Source organism: Microtus pennsylvanicus, chromosome 18 (genome assembly GCF_037038515.1).
Source record: "Microtus pennsylvanicus isolate mMicPen1 chromosome 18, mMicPen1.hap1, whole genome shotgun sequence".
Classification (NCBI taxonomy): Eukaryota; Metazoa; Chordata; class Mammalia; order Rodentia; family Cricetidae; genus Microtus; species Microtus pennsylvanicus.
In genome coordinates this window covers 21,859,530-21,886,030 of record NC_134596.1, presented here as the reverse complement: position 1 = coordinate 21,886,030, position 26,501 = coordinate 21,859,530, and the positions used below count along the sequence as shown (strand labels likewise).

Below are 26,501 nucleotides of genomic sequence, written 5' to 3'. Positions count from 1 at the left end.
CATTCCGCTGCAAGCATTCAGACTAGGGCAAAGTTGTCACCCTTCATGGTGACTATTGAGATAAGTAGGCTTTTCATGACAAGGAATGGTGAGTGAGTTTCACCATTTCTTCCTACACTTGAATACTTCCTCCTTTTTTCCCCCACCCCTGCTAACTTCTTGCCTAGGATACACGGTCATTAGCTCCTTCTTAGTGAGTGGCTACCATGTGACAGGGTTGGACACTGGCTTTAGGATTTCTCAGACTCAGTGAGATGGCAATTTTCAAATCGAGATTTAGTAGAGGAAAGTTCAGAATCCTAATGGTGGGGTGATCTGCCTAGTCACAATTGCTTTTTGGACCAGGATTTGATTTAAGGGCTTTCTGAGCTCAGAGCCCGGCTCTTGAATCGTCTATCACACCAATTATATTCTTCTCCAGTTACAGACATATTTCCACAGCAGCCAGTAGAATGTCAGGTCTGTCTCACGCTCAACTTACCCTTTCTGTAATTCTTGTATCTTGTTTCAAAACTGCTGCTTCCAGGAAAGGCGAGTCCCCATCTTCCCAGACAGAGACCTCTGCAGCCACCCACAGGCTTGCGGAGAAAAGGATGGAAATGGAGGAGGTGCAGGGGACAGCAAGGTTGACAAAGCAAAGAAATACAGCCTGAAGGGAGGAGGGGACCACACCGGGAACAAAAGACTAAGATTTACTGAGCTCCTGAGTGTCCTTAGGAGGTCTCTGAGTCCTTGGAACAGTTCCTAGGCCACGCAGGGCAACTCATCTTTGGAGAAGGGGGCAAGGCCCAGCAGATATGAGTGACTGATTTCCACACACCAACGCACCCATGTGGCCCAGGTTTCGCAGATTTAATCCCTTGGGTACCGCTTCCTAGGGCTGGGGAGGTGAAAGGGGAAGATATTCTCTGCTTGGTGGTCTCTTAGGGACCGAATGGGACCATCGCTGAAGAAAAGCTAGTAACAAGTTTGAAAGACACATTCAGCCTCTTCAGTTCCTTTCGACTTTTAGGACACACCTTCCTCCCCCGTGAACCAACCCAAACGAGTGGTAGCAGTAACCACCCCCTGCATACCCAGCTAGCCCAGAGAACAGCCCAGACTCCTTCCTGTCACACCTGGCAGAATCATCTGCAAACTGCCCACGCTCTGGCTGGGAGGCGGCTCCAAGGTGACGCGCCCGCCTCCGCCCCCTTTAAGGCGGGGCTCACCAAGGGGTGGCCGAGGAAGTCCCGCGGCCCTCGGGACGCTCTTGTGTCCTCCGCATCTGGACTGCTTGGTGCGACCATTACCACAGACAACAGCAACGGTGGGTCCCACGCAAGTGAGGGGCGCGTGCCCTCAGCGCTCTGCTGGACTGGGGACTCAGCCTCAGACAGGTGAGTGTGGTGGCTGGTTCACCTGGCCGCGTACAAGGACCGGGTAGCAGGGTCCTGCGCAGCCGGATACTGAAGCTGGACTTCTGTCCTTTTAAAGCCCAAGTGGGAGGTTACTGACTTTGGGGGTCCAGGATGGGATTTAGTGGCGTTCCGAATCAGTAGTTGGCCGCTCAGGGTTCCGAGAAATGTCTTGAGGCTCAGAGGCAGACGTTAAGTATTGGCGAACTTGAGAGGGCAGTCCGTTCCAGAGTTTCGTCGCATGGTAAAGGCCACACACCCAGTGTCTCCTGAGTGCAGCGGGTTTAACACCCCATTGCTGCTAGAATCTGGGCTCTGCAGAGGTCAGTCCTTTGCTTGGATAGGTTTGATGCACTCCGAGTTCCTGAAGATGTTGAGAGTCGCGTTTCATTCTCTGCGCTGGCATTTGCTCAGTTTCAGGACGATAGAAAACCTTAGAGTACGAATACGTTACAAGGCTCTCAGCCACGGCACAAAACAAAGCAAAGGCTAACGATGACTGTAGTGAATTTGAAAAAAACAAAAAGTCCCCTACCTCTGCCCAGTTCTTTAATGGAGCTCCGGAGCCTTGATGATTTCGCGGGTTGAGTCTTCTCTGTTCATGGAAAAGCTCTTTTGCAGTGTAAGTATTCCAGCTGCAGCTGCAGGCTGAAGCCTGCGTGCACTGGAAACCGCAAGCCCCGGGCACTTAAGGTATTAAAGAGCTTCTCCAGGAACCCTGGAACATTAGGACATTGCTTTCTCCAGGCATATGGAAGTCAGTGCTATTCATTGTGTGGGGTCTCTGGATGATGATGCCATTAGCATTCAGCCATCGACTGGGTCAATAGCAATTCAATTAAACAAATATTGTACACCTGCTTGCTAAGGGCAAGCCTTCTAAAGAGCAGGCTTTGGTGGGACAGATGTTAAGACAAGGGGGTGTGGCTTTGAATTTACAGTTGGCATTTAGAAAAGCCCAGGGTCACATTTGTGATTTACTTCAGCACTCTTGCCACAGGTACAAAGCATGATACAGGGAAGAATACAAGTCCGAGAAGAGTATGTCGTGTAAAGAATGGAGAAAACTGTCATTAAAATAAAATTAAGACTCAATGAGGATGAACTACACAAAGGGCCGTAAGCACTTAATCTTATTGTGTGAAATACACATAGTAGATTTCAACACCCCATCCCGCAATTTGGACAAGGAGGTTGGCCTAGAAATGGAACGTGGGTACATCTGTGTGCTGTTTGATAGTCCCTGCTGTCATAAGATCAGATAATGTAGATGGGAAAGATTGGCTGGAGAATAGAAGCCAGTCATGTTCTGAGAATCTGCTGCCTTGGGTTAAAGCAGGCTGAAGCAACCAAAGTGAGCAGAGGCTTTATTGTGCTTTTGCTGCTGAACGGTGACCTACCTGGGACAAGTAGATGGACCGAGGGTTTTCAAAGGGAAAATTTCTGTATGACTTCTTTAGTCTACCTTAAAAGGATTCATAGGTTCAATTGGGGCTAGCTGCTAAAAATTTGTATGTATTCTTTCTATGTCGTCAATGTATGTGCTTCAACAGTTCAGTTTGATTTCTTTCCTTAGCTGGAAAGTGAATAAAGACCATCAGGGTTCCCTTGAAAGAGCCTCGAGTTTGTATGCAAATCCATCTCATATTAATTAGATACCTAACATCAAATAACTGTGTCCATCTTTCCACCGGCCCATCCCTGGAGATGTAGCCCAAATGTGCAGATTTGGCAGGGAATCCTTAGCATCCCCATGTCACTTTTGTGTAGAATCTATAACAACTCTGCTAACCACATCTTGAAGTATACACACGAGTTAGACACTTGACCTTCTAATTCATGTTACTCTGCCCTCTAAAATGAGTTAAGCTAGAACTCAGAATCCAGCCTATTTCTTGGCAAGGAGAATGTTTGCTTTCTTAAAACCCTTTCTGCAATTGCTGCCAACTAAACAAAGATTCAAAGGTGTTCATACACTTTAATTATTTCTGAGGCATTGTCATTTCACTGATGAGTAAGAACTCCGCATGTACAGAAAGGTCAGACGGCATTTTCTGCCTGGATTCTGCTTCAGATGTGTTTAGGTTCTCTGTTTTCAGTGAAATTGAAAAGACACCCGAACAACTCGTCTTTCTGAGCAATTAAAATTGTCAGTAGGAGGTGTGTGTAAACTGTGCTTAATTTGATTAAGGTGGTCCAGTGAAGACAGAGCTGGACAAATGATGACTTGGAGAAATTTCCAGAAAACCCAAATGGCCAAAGTATGTCTGATATTGGAGCTGTGATGTCTGAGGGTTTTGTGCATCCCCACAGGCAAAGAATTTGTGCACCCTCTTGAAGAAAATCAATAAAAAATTCGGGCAAGAAAGTGAATATTTATTTAAATGAGAATGCAATAGATAAGAGCTTGAGTATTTCTCTTTTTTTTGGTTGCAAACTTATTGGGTAATTTATCAGAACTGTTGACAGAGCAGTGCTTCCTGTTTCCAGCCTGGCTTCCTCCCTCCTGAGACTACTTAGCTTGACCAGCTGCATGGATCATAGAAGCCTCAGGCTGAAGTTCCTGTATTCATAACGAGTGAGGGGCAATTTAGTGTCTGGAAGCCAAGGACTCCCAGGCCCTTGGATAGAGAAGAGGTAGCTGATGAGATGGCATCGACTCCTAGATTGTTAAGGACTCTTAGCATCTATGTCTAGTGAATAACCCAGAGATGACCCCTAAGGCCTTCTGGGGATCTTTTCTATTTAGTTACCATTTACTAAGAATTTTCTGTATCTTAAAGTAAGCTAGGGGCCTTATTGCTCAACCCTCCTCGTCTCCAGGAGTGGGGCTTCATTGATAATGGTGCAGTGTCGGTGGTGTCTTCATGAAGGTTCTGTGAGACTTCAGATGGTTTGGAGTTGGTAGAGTTACTGAGTCTAGGAAGGGTTTTGTAGGTGAGCAGGAACACTGAATGTCTGCTGTTACTCGCTGCTCTCTTTGATGCAAATGTGTATTTTAGTCAGTTTTCATGATATTCTTTCAGACCAGCAGCATGAGCATCCCTGAGAAGCTCATGAGATACATGAGCTCAGGCCCACCCCAGGGTCCAGGGATCAATAGCTCTGGATCTGAACACAGACGTTTTTATTGAAACATCTAGGAGATGATCTCAGGTATATTGAAGACTGTGAACCACTATAGAATTTTAAGAAACAGACCAGGCAGAGAGTCCCTTTAGATCAAGAGACAGAAAGGAGTTAGTAATAATGTAGATGTATTACTATTACAAAACAAGTTAAACATCTCCATTCTGGTTCCGAAATCTGAAACTTTGGGGGTATTGACATGATGCTTCATGGAGAAATGTACACACTACACAGCTTTGTCTTTTGCCCCAAATGATGTAAGATCATATACAAGATTACCTGCACGCTAAGTGCAAGCGAAACACAGTGAACTCATGTACAAACTTGGGTTCAATCCTTAAGCTATCTCACTGTACATATGCAAGTACTATAACATCGGAGGAATGATCAGATCCCCAACCCTTTAGGCAGTAAGCATTTCAATTAAGTGGAATCATACAGTAAGCACCAGAACTCATTTTGTTCATGTGTATCGCCACTTATGCTGTGCCATGCACTGTGTTAAAAACGGTACTGTTTAATCATAAGTTGAACCTTAAGGTAAGGTAGGGCTCTCCTTGCTTGGATGCAAGGGTTGGAAAACTTAAGAAGAGAGGGAAAAAAAGGCTTTTCCTATGTTCTCACAAAAGTCTGAAAGGCTGTTCGGGTAGAATTCAGGACCAAGCACTCTGGATCTAGACCCACCTTTCTCTTCCTGCCGCAGAGGAATTTTCACGGATGCCACTGTGTTGTGTTGGCCTCAGGGAGAAAATATGGAAGGCAGGCACAAAAACTATTTGGATGAACCTTTTAAACAGGTCTTTCCTTTTATGAGGTTACCAAGATTTTCTTTAGGGACAGATTCCCATATTGAAGGGGGAGCGGCCTTATGACTCATTCCCATTGTGGGTGTTTCAAGTGTGAATGCGTTCTCATTCTCACTATGGATGTTTCAAGTGTGAATGCGTTCTCATCCCCCACTGTGGATGTTTCCAGTGTGAATGCGTTCTCATTCCCACTGTGGATGTTTCAAGTGTGAATGCTCTAATTACTTTCTTGTCTGAAGCCGCAAAGCAATCCCATACCAGTTAAGAATTAGGGATAATAAAAAGGGTTATTTATTTGAGGGGAAAAACAGATCACCGTTCCAAACAACAATCCTCTCATTGCAAACAGGAAACAGAGAGTCTCCCGCTGCCCTCTTATACTCAGAAGTATAAGAGACCACACCCCAGTGGGTTGGTATCTTAAAGGCTATTAGCTGAAGGAGCAGAAGGAGCTCCTGCAGCACTTGTCCCTGTGATAAAATACTCCACAAAAGCGATTGAAGAGAGGACAAATTGTTGAGCCATGATGGTGGGACCATGATGCATATGGTTGCATATAGTATCAACAGACAGCTTATATGCACTAACTTCAGTAATAACTCTTAAGGCCCACTGTCCCAGACAGCAGCCCACTTCTTCAAGGTCAGTGCCACCTCCTAAACTTTAAACCAATGACCCAGACAGTGCCTCCAGCTGGAGACCAGGTCCTCAAACACATGAATTTATGGGGATTATTTCACATTCAAGCCCCAGCAGCACTGAATGGACATAATTGTATAACGCGGGAAAGCCCTTTCCTGTAGCCATATTATGACCTAATAGTCTATCTCTAATGAGTTTAATTAGTGGTGGTGGTGATTACCGAGCTTGGCTTTCTTTAGATATGCTGAGATCTGACTTGGAACTGGACTCGGGATAGAACTAGGAGCCTCCTGCGTATGAGGCCAGTTTTTATTTTAGACTCTTCTAAAAATCAAACCCTCTCCCCCAACCATAGAGGACTTGAAGGTGATGCATATAGCCATTGTGGGTTGAAAGATGTACAGAAGAGGTGTGCCTTGTGTGTTTTCACAACTATGGGGTTTTTTTTTTGGTATTTTATCTTCCTTGAAAGCAAATATTCACATTTAATCTAAAAATAGCCTCAAACCATCAAGTTGCATAAGTCAAGCTATATAGCTATAGAGGTGAGTCTATGTGGGGATGCACAGCACAAGGAAGAATATACAGCTACAGGTTTAAGTGTGTGTGGAGATGGATAGCCTGATGCGTTGTTCTTGGGCTTGAACTTCAGGTTTCTGTCTTCACCTTTCGTTGAGTTTATGACAGGCAGCCACATCTAATCTTGATAGCCTCTGCTCGTTCATCCTCACATTCCTTTCTGCGCGTGTTCACCCATTGCTTGTCCGATTGGTAGGCAGCTATTGAGGCAAAAAGGAGACCAAGCCAAACCTTTCTGGACTGATAAACAGGTGCAGGCCCTTCAGGCCCTCTTGTTCTGACACCGTGAGATGACTTACTTATTGTCATTATGATTTCTGTTTGTGGTCATTCAGGGTGCAAGCCTGTTTGTGTAATTGAAGACAGTGCCTGAGAGAAGAATAGATGTACAGGGGTGATCAGATGAATGGGGGTGATGAGGACAAGGGGGGTCTTGACCTCAGGAGGGGATTTGTAACAGTGTGGGAGGAAGAGTTCCAGGGTCCCTGTGTTTGAAATGGCTGTATGACCTCACGGTAGAGAGGATCAGGACCATACAAAGTCTACTATCTTGTGAAGAATTGTATAACGTAGAGATTTGAAAGAATGGGTCTTTTGGTAATGGCTTAATCATTGACTAATTATCACCTGGTTGAATAATGCAGCCGCTCTAACAACCGAGGGAGCCAATCGAATAGAATCTATAATTAAGCAACAGGAGTGGGAAAATTAGGAGGAGGTTGCAGAGGACACACGGTCATTCCTCCCTCTGGCTAGGAAAGATGCTAAAACATTCCGCTTCCTTTGACATTAGGTAGGAAGAGGTTTGTTCCTGCCTTTTCTCTAGAAACTTGGGATGAATTCTCTTCTCCCGGTGACCTTCAGCACATTCCAAAGCTGGAAGTGTGACTGGGGGAAAATTCTCTTTGAGGAAAAGCCAACCAGATCTGGCCAATGCAGTAGTATGAACAGGGAGATTGTCAAAAGCTAGTTTTCAGAATCTGATGCTATAAAAATATCACATCATTTTCACACGTAAAAACCTTAGTTTGTTCACTTACATGTCATGTATTTCATAAAACCGTGATTTTTTTCCATGTGACCTAGATTGAACACATTTTGTTGTTAATGCTAACATATTTCAGGACCACTTTTAAAAAGCAGAATGTATAGATCGTCTTAGATACACAGAGTTAAGTAGAAAGCTGTTTGAAATATACTAAAAAGTTTCTGAAATAAGGGTTTGCTCTTATTTGATCCTGTCCTGTGTGTACTGTATACTAGAGTATACAGAGTAATTATTACAAAAACAAGCAGATTTCCACCCCTTTAGATCTTATAGCAAAAGGAGGGGAGCTAGACATCACACACTGAGTGACCTTCAAGTGCTGTTCCAGATAAAAGGCAGGTGCTATTCCAGCAAGCGGTGAAGGGCGACCTCTAAGCAGACCTGCTGACCATGGGAGGAAAGCACAGGTGGGGTGGCTAGGCAGAGATACAAGGAGGAAGTTTACAAAGCACACTGATGGATACTTTTGAGGAACTGCAAGCTTCAGTTACTCACTTTCGGCATTGTTAACAAAGTAAGCAAATACAGAGACGGTCCATGAAAGTCCTCTGAACTGACGGTGAGGCCCAAAAGGAAACTGCTATGTGGATGTGAGTGGCAAAGGCCATGCTGTGAGAAACGCTGCCTTGAGACTTCCCAGTCCAAGGGACAAAGGAAGGATAATAGATAACACAGATGCCACTAAAGAGCAGCGACAGAGCCCCACAAGGCATTTCAAACGCAAACTAATAACGGCAACAACGGGATAATGATTATGTACCACTGGTTTGAGTTGGTGCATACTGGGCTGTTTTTCAGTATTATAAAATAAGCTGGAGTTTTAGATTGAGAACCTACTGGTATATCAGTCATGAACATTCTATTTCTTAATTCGCAATAAGCAATATCATTGCTACAATAGCTTGGCTTTGAGTTAAAGATATGGTATCTATTGATATAAGTAAATTAGCTCAGTTTCCTAGATAATGTTCTTTCTTGACATGACTTCCAGGGTCAGCTCTTATACCCCCTATTGTTGTCCTATAAGTGAGTGATAGCTCAGAGGTGATGGAAGCTTTTGCCCCTCACATGATCAGTTAGTGAGAGAGTCTGTAGGACAGAATGTGTCTGTAGCTGTCTATGCATGTCTTGTCATTCGGTGCTCAAACATGTCTTACCTCTTGCCTAAAAGCCTGGCCTATGATGTTCTTGTTCTGCCTCCCCCTCCTTCAACTCAACCTCCCCTTGTCTTCCCTCCTTATCTTCTTTCTGGTGTGATTGCACTCTGCTTTTCGTCCACAAAGCTGAGTGTGTTGGATGCTGTAGGAAACCTTGGTAGAAGTCACCTTCAGCATTCGGGACTTCTGAACAGGTTGGATTGTCTGGCCTTTCTTTCCTTCCCTTAAGTCTCAGGTGAGCTGGCAAAGCGATGGTAGAATGAAAAGGAAGGTTCCCAGGAAGTTGTCTTTGTTAATATTTAATAAGACATGGGCGGGTTAGGGAGGCATATTATGAATTGTCTTTAAACCCATGAACTTTTAATGCGTAACACAGCAACAAAAAACGTTTGAACAAGCAGGTGTGGTTCAGGCCCTGATTAACTGATTGGCAAGTTTGGTTATATCATTATCTACTTCCTCTCTGGCATCCAGTCTTGTGTCAGTTTCTAGCTTCATCGTAAACCCAGGGTACCACTTCACTATTTGATAGTATCGCTTCTGGGTGCCATTGTCCGCACAGGTTTCAACTTTGCGCTTAGTGGGAGAAGTTACTTGCTTTTTATAGATTATAGAACATCGAGAGCCATCTGGTGTATCTTGCATTCCGTGCACTCACTCTCCGAAGTCAGTGAGTCCCTACCTGGTGTAGCATTATGTTAGTCCTTTTACACTGAAGGATCCCTACTCAGTAGGAATGACTTGGATTTGACTCAAGAGGAAACACGTACAACGTAGAGGCGCAAATAACCAAGTAGGTTGGCGGTCAAGCCCATTCTTGTTTGTTTAAGTTTTACTCCATGGTTGCATTTCAGATGCTCTCTGTTTTAGTTTTCCCTCTCTGTCTCGCTTCTCATTGACATGCAAGACTCATAAGACTTTAGTTCACCAAGACTCATTCCAACTAATATTTCAGGATTTCTTTTCCTTGTTGGATTCGGAAGAGGCTGGTTGGTCTGTTTATTCTCAGGTTCAATAATAAAGTAAGACTCTTCAAACCATGAGAGAGAATGATGAAAATGCCACTTTGATGAACCCCTTGAGAATCCTGCTGACTCTGTTATGGAGATGGGTGTGTGTTTCTCTGATGTTGCACAAAACACACAAATGCATGCGCACCTCAGCATGCACACATGCATACACACATTTTTCTTGTCGGACTGTGAGGAGTCACACAGAATGTTTGTCAATGTCCCCTCTCCTTAGTGTGACCTAACTCGTCCTGTACACTCCTGATCGTTCAGATGGTGTTGTAGAAATGAAGCAAGCTGTCTCCATGTTTCATTTTTGATTGTTCATTGAAGATCAACTCACTCTGTAGGGTTCTGTTAGATGGTGTAAGCTTATAAAAATATGAACAGAGGTTGACATTTCCAAATTCTGAAAATATCCTTGCCATTGATTTGATTTGGGTTCTTCTTTATATAACCATCATCATTTGGGTACATTTATCAAGTGAGTCCTTTCAGTATCTTTACTCCTCAGCTGTGGCTGATGTAGTTGTCCCAGTCTTTAGAAGGTGGCCACTATTCTAATTCCAGAAAGACTTGGGAGCCATAACTCAAAGTCTTCCATTTTTTTTGTGTGTGTGTGTGTGTACATTAGGAGACATAGTCTGTAACTTCTTAGGTTACAGCTGTGGATAACCCAGCTAATAGCGGTTAGTGGGAAGTGAAATAGAATTAAAGTCCCCACAACCCACACTTCAAGTTCCGTGTACCTTTGAGAAGAACACGGCTTGTGGTTCGTAGTACTTCCAGTAAGAAACCGACTCACTTTATGGTGTGCTCTGAGGGGCTGGGAAGATGACTCAGAAGGGGAAGCATTCGGTATCCAAGCAGATGAGGACAAGTGGGTCCCTGGAACCCGTAAGTGTCAGGTGTGGTGGCCTGTGTTTACACTTCCGGTGCAGGGGCGGTGGAGACAGGCGGGTCCTGGCAGATGACAAGTCAGCCAGCCTAGTCCAAATGCTGAGCTTCAGGTTCGGTGAGAGACCCTGCGTCAAAACTAAGTGACAGCGGGAGACACCCAACACTGACATTGGACCTTCACAGACACAAGTATATGTGAATGCATGCATGTATTCTCTTTGATATTTTTGTTGATTCCTATATATATATATACATATACATATACATACATACATATACAAACATACATACATACATATATTTTACCAACTAGGAATTCTGTATGTCCGCTTGTAGAAGTCTGGAAGTTTTCCTTGGTTTGCACTGACAACCTGAGTCTAACTAGTCAGAAAACCAGTCTTCTGGCAATTAGTCCTTCCTGCCTGTGGCTGAGGGAGAGCACCAACTGACCTAGTATTTACAAAGAACTCGGTGGTGTTGTTTCTTTCTCAATTCATGGTACAGCAAGGGTTGAAATGATACACAGCTAAAGCCCTATCACACACGCCTTTCCACTGCTGGATGGACTGTGAACGTATAAATTTCCTTCTTGGAAGTGTGTAGGAGAAGGACTTGATGGAGAAGGACCAGTCTGGACTGAATCACAGCTCATTACGTGCGTCCGTGCACAGTGACCATGTCCTAAGGCGTGCCTTCGAAACTAATGTGTTCAGGGTTAAATGCGTGGGGAGAAAGTAGGCCGTTTCTGTCGTCGTTAAAGTGTCATCAGCAAAGGAATTCTTTCCAGAGGCTGGGGAGAATGCTCAGTGGTGAAGAACACACATTGTTCTTTCCGAGGACTTTTGTTTGGTTTTCAGAGTGGCTTCAAGCACCCGCTTCAAGAAGCTCACGCTGCCTTGGTCTCTAGCTCTAAAAGATCTGAACTCTCCTGTCTTCTCAGGCACCCGTGTTCATATGCACATGCCTGCACACAAATGAACATGTGTGTACATAACTTAAAAATGTGTAAGACACGCTTGTATTGGAACATGAGGAGAGTTAAAAAAAATAAATTAAAAAAGAAAATTCTTTTGATTTGATTAACATTTCAAAACCTTAAGATGCCTGACATTTACTATCAGAGTCTAACAGATTCTCGGAAGTCAGAAAAACTTGTTCAGCTATGTCTGTTTAAGCTAAAAAAAAAATCTCTAGATTCTTATCTCAGTTCAATGTATTTTCCAGATGATGCCCTCTGACATAGGCATGGGCTAGATCAATTAAGAGACTTCTGCTCCAGGAGGCCAGTTATCGAGGCTTATACCGTCTATACCTCCTGAAATTTACCATCACTGTGCCTATGAGAAGAGGCTTGGGTTTGGACTCAACTGGGTTTGGGGTCAATCAGAGTTCAACTATCAAGCACGGCAGGTGCCAGTTGTGGACTTCAAAGTCTCAACATTTTCTCTCATAAATTAACAGTGAAAAGACATAGTGGTGTTGTAAAGATTAGCAATGGCAGGTGGGGGAGAGTGCCTGGTATAAGATGGGTATTGTCTTATTTCCTCTTTCACATGGCAGGGAGGGAGTCTGGCTTCTAAGCATTGAACAGCATACAGAGGACTTAGAGAGCAAATGCCCAGTGTTCTCGAAGTTTCCGGGGCTTATCCTATGTTGCTTGTCAATTTCTAACCCGTGCAGGAAAGACGGCCAGGGGTCAGAAATGACATTAAATTATTGTTTTAAAACTACGACAATGATAGCACCCAACTACGATCTTTTTTTAGGTGACAAAAGTTAAAAGTTATATTTAGTCCATATACTCAATTTGGGGCAACCTGTTTTAAAGATGAAGTGTTGGCTGCCTGCCTTCTAAGAGCTCACCTGAACCTTTTAGATGGTCGCCTCACTTAGGAGGCGCTTTCTTTTTTATATTTTAGACTAAATCTGAGGTCAGAAAACTGCTAGCAAACACGAGCATCCTACCCAAAGGACAGGATTTAGTGTCTTCTTGCTGAGCACAGTATAATTCAGTCAAAACTGGAGCACACCTAAGCCCAATTTGACAGTTTCTTGGAAGACTAAACCTAGTCAGTGGCTTGCTGGACACCTACCCCTGCTTTTCTAATTCATGGGTTGATTGGCTGTGGTCTCATGTGTATATGGGGCAAAAAGGAAGATTTAGAAACAGCTCCTAGTCTGAAAAAGTTTGTCTCTGATGAATGTGATGATTCAGTCATGTGATCCCAGGTACATGGGAGTGGGAGGTTGAGGCAAGAGGATTGAAATATCAAGACCTCTCTGGACAACTTAGTGTCCAACATCTCAGATCTTGTATCTCAAAATCAGAAGTAAAGAGTGGACTGAGGATTGCTCAGAGTAGAGCCCTTTCTTGGTAAGCATTGCAGAACCCATTCTCTGTGCAGAGATACCTTGCTCAGCCTAGGCATGTAAATGGGGGGGGGGTTGTTGAAGACCTTGGCCCTGCCTCAATGAGGGAACAAGACAGTCATAGTTGACTTCTCAAGAGAGCCCTTAACCTCTCTGAAGAGAGGATGGCATGTGAGGTGGGGGAGGGGGGAGCGGGAGGAGAGGTGGGAGGTGGTACTGGGATTGGCATGCAAAAACAAAATAATAAATTAATTAACAATAAAAAAGGCCTCAGGCGAAATCCCCAGTATAGGGACAGAAGGGAGAAAGGGCAGAACATGTCTCCCTAGGAAATTGGGATTTCTCTTCCTGAGAAGATTATCCATGCTATATTGTCTTGGGGATGGAGAAAACTTTGAAGTCACATGAACTGCTCAGAGTAGAGAGGAGGGGAACTGTGTCCCTGTTGGGCAGGATGGGAGGAAGAAGATTATTGTGAGAGGCTTGTCGTGGTCGCTGGGAGAGTCCTTTCCTGTGCATCTGCTCCTGCCGTGGCCTCCTCGGACTGTGCCGTAGGGTGCCTTGCTATACTGCGCGGGTTATGGAAAGACAACTTGAAACAGTGTCACCTCCCAAGATCCAGGACATTTGGTGATGGAGACTTGGAGACAAACAGCGTAAGGATCAGAAATGCCGTGCTGTGTCCCGGGTCTTATAGACTGTATGTTTAAAGCTTTCTCTGCTTCAGCTTACCAATCAGTGAAATAGAGTCTGCTAGCAGGGTTATGAGGATTATATAACAATCTCCCTAAAGAGCATCATTTGCTCACTGTTAGGGGTATCTGCAGTCACGACAGTTTCCCATCGTCCTTGTGAGGAAGCTTATTCTCGCATTAATGAACCATTATGTGCCCCGTTGGCTTACCTCAATAGACCCTAATAATTGCTCCATATTTAAAACTCATTTACAGTATTATATCTCAGTGGGAAGATTTCTTGGGATGTTGCTAATCACTCCCGGCTTTTTGCATGTGGATCCTCTGAGGCGCATTGCAAAATGCACGCTCGGGAGTGATCAGTTTAAGCTGTTACACAAGAGTGTCCTCTTCTTTGAGCCGACAGTCACACTGATGGAATCAGAATGGCGGGGGGAAATCACTGTGGCTTTTCGGAAAGATAGAGATTTCAATATGGAAAGAAGCATTTTACACCTCATCATTGGAGAGGTTTGTCTAGAAGAGGAAACCATATAGATACTCTCTGGCTGATCTGACCACAAGCTTTGTTACTGAATAACCCCCTTGGTTGCTATGAGACAAAAGTGAGTGACATGATCTTGACAAATGTCACTTGGATTAATCATTGACAAGTTCAGAAATAGATGAACCATGATGGGGGTATTCAGTATTTATTATTTTAGAAACTTTGGTGTGTGGGTCCATGTGGCTGGGCGTGTGCATGCATGTGCGCGTGTATATGAACATACAGGATACATGGTTCATTTGCATCCACTTGGAGGCCTTTTTCTGGAAGGAGAGTAGAAGGTGTAGGCTTGTGGATATGGGGTTCATCTTCAGCTCTGGGAACCTTCAGCTCTCAGTAGAGTCTCTGCTGTTGATTATGTATGCCTCACCCTGATAAGGAAGTCAAGGACTCCATGGCCCACCTGTTAGCTGCAATTTTGCAATGGCAATAAGCCGAGTGGAGTGTTCATTATTAAATGGTTCGGAAAATGCGGATGGGCTGTGCAGTAGGCATAACACACTCCATGCTTACATAGCCACTCTACTGCAGGTCCCCCTGGGCATCCAATGGGGCTGTGATAGGGCTAATGATCATTATTGATGTAATGTTCTCAAATCTATGCATAAATCCAGCCATATTTCTTATCATAGGGCAATACTCTTTTTTCCCTACAGCCTATAATTTTAAAAGGTTTAATGGTTATGATACCTGTTAGGTTGATGGGATACACTAGTCTCTAGGCAGGCTTGGATTTATGGTAAATATGCAATCATGACGCCAGTAGATTAGTAGTCTGGACACACTTGCCCCTTTGTCTTTCTACCCCTCTGCCCATCTATCTATTTGCCTAATTGAAGCATAACTGTGATTCACTAAGTATTTATGTGGACTAAGAAAATGCACTCATCCCCTCTGAACCATGTATTATTGGGATTGGAAGATTAAGTAGGTAGACTATGTGATCATTTTGCATCATCAGGTCTGTGATAAATGTCAGCGGGCATTGCGAGAGAAATTACTCGGCAGAGGTATTCCTTCATACCAGAAGGTGGGGCTTGGTGTTAGGCCTATGGGAGGGCACTCAGGGAGATGACACTTTCTCTGAGACCCCAGAGAGCCAGTGTTTGATTTGTGGCCAGGCCATGGAACCAATGACAGACTCCCTAGATTGTCACTTCCAAGGTTCGTACTCACGTTCTCTTTGTTCGGGTTCTGCAGCCTTCTTCTTCATGTGGACTGAATAGGACAGGATAGGACTGGGTAGAATTGGACCTTCCGAACATGAGAAGTCTCTCCTGGCACGATCTTTGTCATGGGTCAGTAGAGTCTTCTTTCCTGCTATAGCCAAAGTCAACTGAACTTTGTGCCTCCTGGAACCTCACCTGTGTTTACTTGCCAATGACAATGGTTGGATAGGCAAGCTGTGGGTGGCGACTAGGCTTGTCTTCCTTCCTGCCTAAAACATGTACTGGCCTGCTTGGTGCTTCGAGCTCGGTGTAAAGTAGGCACTGGCTTGGCAGCCTCCTGCTGTCAAGGTTCAGCCCACTCACGTCAAGGCACCTGTTGGAAATGAAAGCTCCCCCGACTTTCATTTGGAACTTGCCGATTCTGGAGGCCTTGCTAGCCATTTCTATTATTAATGAAATTGAAGTTGTAGCATGTGCTTTTGGCAAAGGAATCTAAGCAGGGTGAAGTGAAGCCCATTAAAAGGGAGGTGTCTGAACTGAGGGTCCTTCAAGACCGGTCAGTGAAGGGAACTTACCTGTTGTTGGGAATTCTTCGAGAAGGCCTCTGTATTTGTTGTTGCTGTTGATTAACTCTGTGTACAGACAGCATAACATGATTTCTTCCAAATGGGAAGAAGTGTGTAGATTTATAGCTTTATAAGGAAGCAGACATTTGCTTAGTTATTGAAACTCAGCTTCAGTCGTATTCGAGCCATGGGATTGTACAGGTAGATTTTTACTCTTGCTGTTTTTTAGAGTCCTTTGTCTAAATAGAGACAAAAAATGTGGTAACATTTTATTGCAAATAAGTTAACATTGTTGCAAATTAATGATGAAATATTAAATAGGTTGTATTCACTTTCCTGCCACATACCTGTGTGGTATTGATAGCAATCTTTTTATGAGCATCTTATTCTTTAGAATATTACAATCTTAAATAATATGGACATTTCTGACTTGGCTATTGGGAAAAGAACTCATTTGATACATTCTGTTTTGGTCATCAGTGTCTCTTAAATTGATAGTCTTGTAAAAAAGCTAAGGGTATCCTTGGTGTTTGTGTGAATTCTATGTTTTGATATTAGTGTTGAGACAGATGACAAGTCCCTGGGCAGGTTCATGTCTTGTGAAGTCCTGTTTCATACTGAGTCCTAGAACCTTCTGGAACATAGATGCTTACACAGTTGCTTGGTGATTCTCTTAGTTGTCCATTAGAAATCTAGGCATTGGGGTGGTGGAGAGTATACCACCCCACATACACAAAACATCACAGCACACAGGTGTTTCTAAATATGCGCATCACACATGCACATAATGCCTATACTAAGAGGAATAAAAAATAAAAGAGAAAAAAATCGAATATTCGCTGTCTTAAAGAGGAGTCAACCATTAGAAAACAGGTGTTCTATGTTTGTTTGTATTTGAGCCATGAGAGGCACACCATATCACAGAATATCAAATAGTGTTTGGTTGTGGCTTTGGGGATTTTCCATTACAAATTAATGCCATTAGTGATTTTTCAAGTGGCTTCCTAGCGCTTGAGGATATTTTTCTTTTAATTTTTGTTTTGTTCTTCAAGACATGGTTTCTCTGTAGCTTTGGGGCCTGTCCTGGGACTTGCTCTGTAGACCAGGCTGGCCTCGAACTCACAGAGATCTGCCCGCCTCTGCCTCCCGAGTGCTGGGATTAAAGGGATGTGCCACCACCACCCAGTGAGGATAATTTTTAGTGGTTGGTTGGATAAGTGAACTAAGAAATCTTCCCTGTGTCTATTCATGAGCCTTTTTTCAAAACTATGTCACTCACTGTTCCTCCCAGACCACATCTCCTAGGCCTAGCATTTACTTATCTCATTTTTTTTTTACTTGTTATCTTGAGCAAACCCAGACAGACATCCAAGTATTTACCTCTGACCATGGAATCCTTTAAAGTTTCGCATGGTGAGCATGTGTCGGGATTTGGAACAGAAGGTTATGAACTGGGTTCTTCCATTTGGAATTTCCTTTATTTAGTCTAAATCTAAAAAAAAAAAAAATTAAGGTAAAGCCAGTGTCCCCAAAGAATCAACACTGGAATTACTTGGAAAACAAAATGTAGATAAGTAATTTTTCCTCAGAATTACTGGAACATGCATTGTTCTTTTTCCCTTGTATTAGCCAAGTGCAGATCTTTTTCTTAGATACATTAGATGCTGTGTTCCCTGGAAGGTGAAATTACTCAGAAAATTAAAAGAAAATTGGCCTTAAATAATGCATGGAAGTTTTATGCTTCTTAATGAAATTCAGTATAACTGAACTGAGTTAGCAAATCCACATCAGTGCCCAGCAAGTTTATAATAAAAATGAGTCATCCAAACTCTCCATGTGCTGGGAAATGTGAATTGGTGTGGATTTTTAGTGCGGGGAGCAGCAACAATGCCCTTGCCATCTGTTTAAGCAGACACAGAAGTAGAAGGTATTGCATTGGCTTGCAGTCTAATGTCAGAAGGATGAATGCGAGACACAGTTAAGGAAGAGTGGTCCTGGGTCCTGGGAAGATGTCCTGGAGATAGAGTACTGCTGTTGTACACAACGGGACAGAGTTTGGGTCTCCAGCACCTAAAAGTCAGGTGCTGCAGTACATGTCTGGAACCCCAGTGCCAGGGGGACAGAGACTGGGTAGGCCAGTCAGCCTATCCAGCACAGCAGTGAGGTCCAGATGCAGTGAAAGGCACTGGCTCAAAACACAAGGTAGAAAGCAATAGAGGAAGTGTCCTGACCTTGACCTCTGATGTCCAGACACGTGGGAAGGTTAGCACATCCACTCACAGGTACACACACAGTCAACACACACAGACACACAGGTACACACACACAGACATAGATACACACGTAGACACACACACACACACACACACACACACACACACACACACACACACTATACCAGAAATATAAAAACCAATCAACCAGAAAAAGAGAAAATCAGTAATATAAAAAAATAGCAAAACAAAATGCACCCCCCCAACCCAAATAATTAAATCATGGAGTACATAAATAATGTATTCAAAGTTTACCAATACTGTAAAATCATAACTGGTTCAGTACTAAGTCAGTTTTTCCTGCTGAGTAATACTCCTTCCCATGACCATGAACATTTTGTTTGCTTTTGGGAGAGCATTTCTTCTGTCTGTGGCCTACTGGGGATAATAGAGGCAGCGCTCTCACACACATACACCTCTGTGGGTCCCTGCTTTCAATTCTTTTGGATATATATGGCGCCCTGGAATTTCCTAATGTGATGAGATTTAATATTGTGCGAACTGCCTACATAGTGTTCTAAGAGCTGATATCCATGTCACATTCCCAAAAGGGTTCACAGAGGTTATGATTTGTCACGTCCTTGTCCACTCCAAATATTTCCTATTTGGTGTGACCTTTCCTTACTGACTGTGAGGTTCACCGTGCCTTTCTTTCAGCTTCCTCTGATAACTGCTCATGTTGAGAAGCAACTGTTGACAGACGTTTAGTACACATCCGATCCTTGACTCTGAAGTTTCACTGAAAGAAAATTACCTGGAAAAGGAAACGATCTGGATTCTAGCCATGATTCTGTGTCTAGCTAGTCATTTGACCTTCAATTCTGTTTAACAAGTGTTAATGAGGCCACTATCAACCATTAATCGCTGTACCTCCTACAGTGGAGAAAAGTAACTGACAGAATTTCCATTCGTTTCAGCTTACAATAATAAAAGTGCCTTTGAGAAGCCTCCATCCATACCTTAATCCCTTTAAAATCTGAAGTGTTTAACTGCACCTAGAATTGTAAATGTGACATAAATTCTCTTCAGAATTAGGTAAGATTACCTGCAATTAAAATAATGCATGAGAACGATGACTATAAGAGAAGTTATTTTTTAAAGGTAATTGTAAGATCCTGGGGGTCTAGGGTCTGTGATCTTAAAAAAAAAAGCAAACAATAAACAAATAAAAGCTCGATGAACTGAAATCATGAACCAAAATTTTGTGCCTTATATTTCTTCTCTCTATGGTCCTTGGCACAGAAACACAACTAAGTGTTTCTTAACTTTACAGTTAAGTTGATTTTATGTCGTTCTGTATATGGTTAATTTTTTTTTTAAAAGTGTAATCCATCTTAACCAGGTGATGTCATGTATTGCATCTCTGCAGCAAGGTTTGAGTTTCTCTCTTCTATTTTAAACCCAGCTTTTGTGCAAGACTGTTCGTACCCAGTCTTGTTTCTCTTCCTTCCCAGCTCACCTCCTCCTGTCATTTACATTTCCAAACCTGCTCAGCCTGCTCCAGAGCCAAAGCTGGATGCAGCTGGCCATCCTCACTGGCTCTCTGGAGTACCGGAAATGGATGCTCACTTTCTCTTAATGCCTTCATCCTCAGTCAGCTTCCCTGACCCTGCCCTGCTTTTCAGACTATCCTTCCTGGCAAGTTGATTCATTTTTATTATAAATTCAATTTCGTCTGTTTTTCCTCTAAGAGATAAGTTTATTTCCTAATCTTGTTTTGTTTTCAGCCTGTTAGATTAGGAATAAGGGCTTCCATCACCTACAATTCTATCTAGACTTTGTTCTTAACTTGACTCTGAGTATTCAGGTATGCTGGGTCTGTCTGTCTCGTTTAGATATTTTGAATCCTTTTAATGGACTTCACTAAACCTGGCATTCACCTCTCTCCTGTCCACGATCACCCTTACACTCTTTTCTTGTGTTTAACAGGTGACTGGGCCATATTCCTTGCTTTTGCCTCAGGCCTGCCTCCCAAACATACACAATCAACTACTGACAGTCATTCCTCTATATTCGTGGGAGTTTAACATCAAGATCCTTCAGCCCAGAGATGTTCATGTCCCTTATATGAACTGCCATAGCATCTTATCTAGTATCATATCATGGTTATCATATCCTCCTCTGTGACTTAAATCATCTCCAGCTTCCTACAGTTGCTTAAGAATACATCATAAGGCTCTTTGTTTGTTGTTGGTTTTCACTGTGGTGCTGATTGAACCCAGGTACTCATACATGCTAGGCAGATATGCAATACAGAACAACATCTCCAGCCCTGTGTAATTGTCTTAGTATAATATTGCTTGGGGAAAGGGGTCATGAAACATATCTGAAACATTTTTGACCCACAGTTGGTTAATTCACAGATATAGCACCCAAGGGTGCAGAGGGTTGATTGTCCACAGCTCAGCTTCTCATTTGACCATTGCATCTTCATTCTATTTAAAATCTCCTTGGTCTAGGCCTGTCTGTATCGTAGGTAAACTCATCTTTTATGTGTGCTTCTGGTATTCACTTCTGGGCTTAGTGGGCTTCTCTATACCTTTACTTTGCTTTTGTATCTCTCTCTCATGTTGGACCCTAAATGTCTCAGGAGATCAAACCACATATCGTATTCTTTCTTCTAACACCTGGAAAGGAATGAGGCCTTCCTTAATCATTCTACTATCTTTTTCCTTTTGTAAAATTTAGAAAGCATAAGGATGGAAAGCATGCGATGGTTCCGCATCGTGGCGTGTCACAGGCTGATGTGTCTAGTGAGGTGTTCATATAGCGTAACCAGTAAATATAAAGGACCAGAAAAACAGCTGGTCTTGGGTTAAGGAGATGAGGTGTTGCTGTGAGCAATGGTGGGGGCAACCAGTGTCTCTTTCAGACTCCTGGCTCCCTCTGCCCTCCAGCCCACGGTTTGCTTTCTCCTTCAGTGACTCCACTTCCCAGCTACTGTGAGAGCTAAGGTCGAGCACGTGTGTATGACGCTGTTGTGGCGGTGGCGGCTGACATAGTAGAACGCTTCCAGTCCCACAGTGGTACTTGATGAGTGACATCTGGAAGTCACCGCCTATCCAGTTCTGTTTATGTTGCTCTGCATGTTTCAAACTATCCCTATCCCCTCTAATGCACCATTAACTCTGTCAACCCCAGTGTCAATTTAAGTTTGTAAATTAAGTTTTAAATTTCTCTTTCAGAACTGAAACCTCATTAAACAGGTCATGTGATTTCCTCCAGCCGGAGCTGGCTGTATAGCCCTGATGTGGTGGTGGGGGAAACTGGGAAGACTGGCACTGGCATTCACCAGTTGACAAGTTGACAATAGTATTTCTATTTTTAAATTTAATTTTTTATTATTTTTTGGTTTGTTTTTTGAGAAAGGGTTTCTCCATGTAGCTTTTGCTCTGTGGGACCAGGCTGTGCTCGAACTCACAGAGATCCACCTGGCTTTATCTCCCAAGTGTTGGGATTAAAGGCATGTGCCACCACTGCCTGGCTTTAGTATTTCCAATCTAGATTTACTTCTAAATTAAACCAGGGTGATTTTATCCAGCTCTGTTATGCTTATGAAGATTCAGAAAAGTTACAGATTAAAAAAAAAAATTCAGGGACTGGTGAGATGGCTCACTGGGTAAAGGAACTGGCCGAGCAAGGGAGCCTGGGATTAGAGTTTGACTTCTGGAACTCATCTGAAAGTGGAAGGAGAGGAGCAATGCAGTGTTGTCTTCTGACCTCCACACCAGTTCCGACAGCAATTGGCCGACACAGCTCTTGAATGAATGAGGGAATTTAAACAGTGTACTTGTCCTATGAGAGAAGTCATTAATTTGCCATTGATGGAAACCTTAAATGATTGATGAACATTTATTTAGAAAGTAATCCTTTTCCTTGAGACAATTTTCAAGCTGTCGTTTTGTTAATAGTTCAAACAAAGCCCCTGCATTATTATTCTGAAGCTTGGAGTTTTGAGGTGCCTTTCATCTGGTACTTTTTATAAAAGATGAATTATGTTTGGGAAAAGCCAATAACTGGAGGCAGGACTTAGCGAAGATGGACTTCATGAGGACAGGATTGTTTAGAAGTCTCCTACTTGGGAGCTCACCAAATCCAGCTGGACCAGGTCTGAACGAGCCTGTGATCAAACCAGACTCTCTGATTGTGGCTGACAATGGGGGCTGACTGAGATGCCATTGATAAAGGCACTGGGACTTGTTTTTATGGCATGTTCTGGCTTTTTGGGACCCTAGTCTATATGGATGCACAGCTCCCTAGGCCTGGATGTAGTTGGGACTACCTTGGACTTCCCACAGGGCAGGGTTCCCTGCCCTCTCTCCAACAGGGAGGGGGAGAGATGATGGGGAGTGGGGGAGTGGGAGAGGATTGGGAGGAGGGAAGGAAGTGTAAATATTTGAATGGAAAAATAAAAAAAAATAAAAAAAGGAAAAAAATAAGTTAGGGAAGGTTGATAAAACTATGCCTATGTACTGTAAAAAACTACCTTGAAATAATGAAGAAGTAAATAGATCTGAAAATTAAAAAAAAAGAAGTCTCCTACTAAGAAGGAGGATATTTTCTAAAGATAATAGTAAATAAAAAAGATCAATTAGTAAATTAAAAACTATTAACATTTTTATTATTTAATTTTCTCTGTAAGAGCAGTCTATTAAGGGTAGAGATGATGTCAAATATATCATTGGGGTATGGTGGTCTGAATGAAAATGGCCCACATAAACTCACAGGGAGTGGCATTATTGGAGGTGTGGCCTTATTGGAGTAAGTATGGCCTTAATGGAGTAGGTGTGGCCTTGTGGGAAGTGTTCACTGAGGGCTGAGGGCGGGCTTTGAGTCCCAGATGCTCAAACCTCTCTCCCTTCTGCCTTTCTCCCTCTCTCCCTTCTGCCTGCTGATCTGGTTGTAGAACTCTCAGCTTCCTCTCCAGCACCACTTCTGCCATGATGGAAATGGATTAAACCTTTTAACTATAAGCCAGCCCCAATTAAATGTGTCCTTTTAAGAGCTGCCGAGGTCATGGCATCTATTCACAGCAATAGAAACCGGAACAAAGACACGAGAGAGTTTTCTAATTTTTGGAATTGGTCAGCCAGGTATTTCCTTGACTTAGTGCAGAAAGAAGATCACAAGACGGACTGTCTGTAGAAGAAATGCAAGTGGAGGTCTTTGGTGTTTGCAGTAGGTGCTGATGGTTCCACGCTTATCTGTTCATTTTTAATTTATTTTGACAGCGCTTTTATCGTTTGATGTAACACGAATTTTAATAATTTTATTGGCACTCATTATCTGGGTAGTAATAGATCCCATATTAGATAAAAATCCTTCCCCACAGTCTTACAAAGGGAGTTCAGACTACATCAGGGATCATGTCAGGGATGGCGCTAAGAAGTGGATACAAACACTTACATTTACACTAACTGGATTTAAGGATAGAACAAGGAAGTAGGGTTCTGTTCTGTCAGAACAGCTTAGTATCCTGGTGGTCTCTGTTTAGGCTGAGAATCAAACCCTTTACCATTGCAACACAATGGTTTTCCAATGTGTTAGAATGCATCCATAACTGTCCTGCGATGCACGTGGCCAGGAACCCACAGGTTAGGCACACCTGATAGTAAGAAGAGTGAAATCAGCGTGAACAAAATAATTGCTCCAAACTGTTTTGGGGGAGAGGGCCCATCCCATTTCAACTGTGGAATGATGATGTGAAAATATTTTCTTTTGACCTTGATGTTTGTCTTTTTCTTTTATACATTTTAGGCATTTTTTTTAAAGGAGAGATGATCTTTGCCTTCTGAAACGTTCCATGAAAATTTTCACTTTGTTTTCTTAGTGCCTAATAACTCTTGACATTTTTGGTAGAAAGATTGTGCCCACCCCCATATCTTCTTAGTGATTCAAATTCACAGTGTGCTTAACTTTGTCCCTGTGGTCTTCCTGTACACAGAACAGAGCTCACTGCAGACAGTTGTGAACATTGTAGTATATTAGTAAAGTTACATGGTGTTGCTTAGATTGAGAGGCCTATGACAGTGTCACTACTGAAGGTCAACAGGGCTGACCTCCATAGAGGTGAGAGACTCAGAGGAGAATCACAGAAAAGACGTGAAACTTCCTTGTGTCCTTAAATCCTGAGCAGACATAGCGGGCAGCACGCAACCGGGGTGCAGTCCGTGGCCTCTTATTTCCAGCAGGGTGCAAATTTGAAGAACCAGAATGCCAAGCTGGAGAAGCCAACCACAATCCCAGTAACCACTGAGACTTGCAGCTCAGCTGATCTTCCGCCTCAGCTCATGACCCATCTGACCATGTTCTCCATGGTAGATGCCGGAAAGACTTGGACTACACAGACCTGCTGATATGCCATCATTGTTTTTTTAATGCTTTAAAGTTGAGAGGTGGATGTCCGTTGGTGAGGGTTTCTGTCCTGCCTGGTTCCCGCAGTTGTTAAGTCCCAAAGAAATCACACAGAGGTCTACATTAATCATAAACTGATTGGCCCGTTAGCTCTTATAACTTACATTAGCCCATTATTCTTATCTGTGTTACCACATGGCTCAGTACCTTTTTCAGCTGTGTAGTCACATCTTGCTTCTTCTGTATCAGGACAGGACTGTGTCCACTTCCCAGAATTCTCCTGTTCTCCTTGACCCGCCTCTACTTCCTGTCTGGTTGTCCCACCTATACTTCCTGCCTGGCTACTGGCCAATCAGCGTTTATATAAAACATTAGTGACAGAATATAGACAATTGTCCCACACCAGATGTCTGTGGGGGAAAGTCCCAGATAGTTGGAGGAGGAAGTGGGTAGTGGGTATCATGTATGAAATTCTCAAAGAATAAAAATTTAAAAATTGGTATTCAAAATAAAAATCCCTCGAGTCTTCTTATAAGACTCACCCTCTGTGTCTAGCCATGTCTATGTAAATGCACTTAGGTGACCACTGAGGTCTCTGCCAACCCCTGCCCCTTCATTGCTTTGGTTTCTTCCTAATGATAGCCATACCAGGTTGTCGCAGATATGTTCACCTCTTCAGTATTTGAAGCCAGAGGAACAGGTGTGACTTTAGGGCTCAGTGTGAGCTTTTCCTTCTGTCTAGAACTCTCTCCGTCTTAAGCAGCCATTCACTCACTGCTCACATTACTCCTTGTCCTGAGTTGAATGTATCTCCCAGTTTCCTTTATTGGAAAGTTAATACCCAAATTTGTGTGTTCATGACACATGGAGAGAGAGGACCTCTGGAGGTGATTAGGGTGTGATAAAGCTGTGAGTTGGGGGTCCCCACAATGACGTTACTATGTATAGAAACTAGACGAGAGTTAGCATGCTAAGTCTCACCATGTGACCTATCTGTGACATTATGATGTAGCAAGAGGGCCCTCACTAGATGCTGGCACAAAACTCTTTATTTTATTTTGGGTTTTTAAGACAGCGTTTCTCTGTAGCTGTGGTGCCTGTCCTGGAACTAGCTCTTGTAGGCCAGGCTGGCCTTGAACTCAGAGATCCACCTGCCTCCCCCTCTCCAGTGCTAGGATTAAAGGCGTGTACCAACACTGCCTGGCTTGACATGGTAGTCTTAGGTTTCAGGCTGTAGATCATGTAAGCTTCTATTCTTCATAAGTTAATATAGTCTCGGATATTTGGTTCTAACAACAAAAAAAAATTGGACACAGCTTCTCTTGACTCTAGTTTCCTTTCTGAAGACATAAACCTTCACTGTGTGGATGCTCGTGTGGGTAGGGCCCTTATGTGATTTAATCACTCAACTGATGGGTGTAGAAGAAGTCAAGTCAGGCTAGGAACTGTGAACTTGGAAGTTCATCCACAGGAATAATTTTCAACCTGATCAGGTGAAATTGAACCCTATCTCATACATCTTGAACTTTTAGTCACGGCGTGTGTTCACGTCAATAACCCGGCAGTCCTGCAAGGTAAAAGGTTCTTTTTTGTTTGCTTGTTTTGCGTTTGTGGAAAGTCCACTTTTTAAGAATATTCGTTTTCATTTCCTTATACTGACCTCTCATCACCCTCAAGGGTCAGGGCCATTCTAATCATTGTGCGCAGCATCAGGGCTAAAGGAAGTTGACTGAATGGCTCAGTCCATACACGGTGTAGAATATGTTTGCTTCCTCACGTGAGCCTGAGTGACTGTCAGCTGTCCCAGCCCAGGTGCCGATTGTCTTTTTGATTACACCTTCTACTTGCCTACTACTGGA

General features: G+C 43.2%; 1 protein-coding gene across 1 annotated transcript in view; it reads left to right on the top strand.

Moving 5' to 3' along the window:
• Positions 1 to 1,227: 1,227 nt before the first annotated feature.
• The window catches only part of Mctp2 (multiple C2 and transmembrane domain containing 2), a 223,919-nt gene continuing 198,645 nt past the window's right edge, over positions 1,228 to 26,501 (top strand). Inside the window, exon 1 of the mRNA XM_075952326.1 lies at positions 1,228 to 1,379. The gene's annotated coding sequence lies outside the window, so the exon portion shown is untranslated. The remainder of the gene's footprint in view (positions 1,380 to 26,501) is intronic.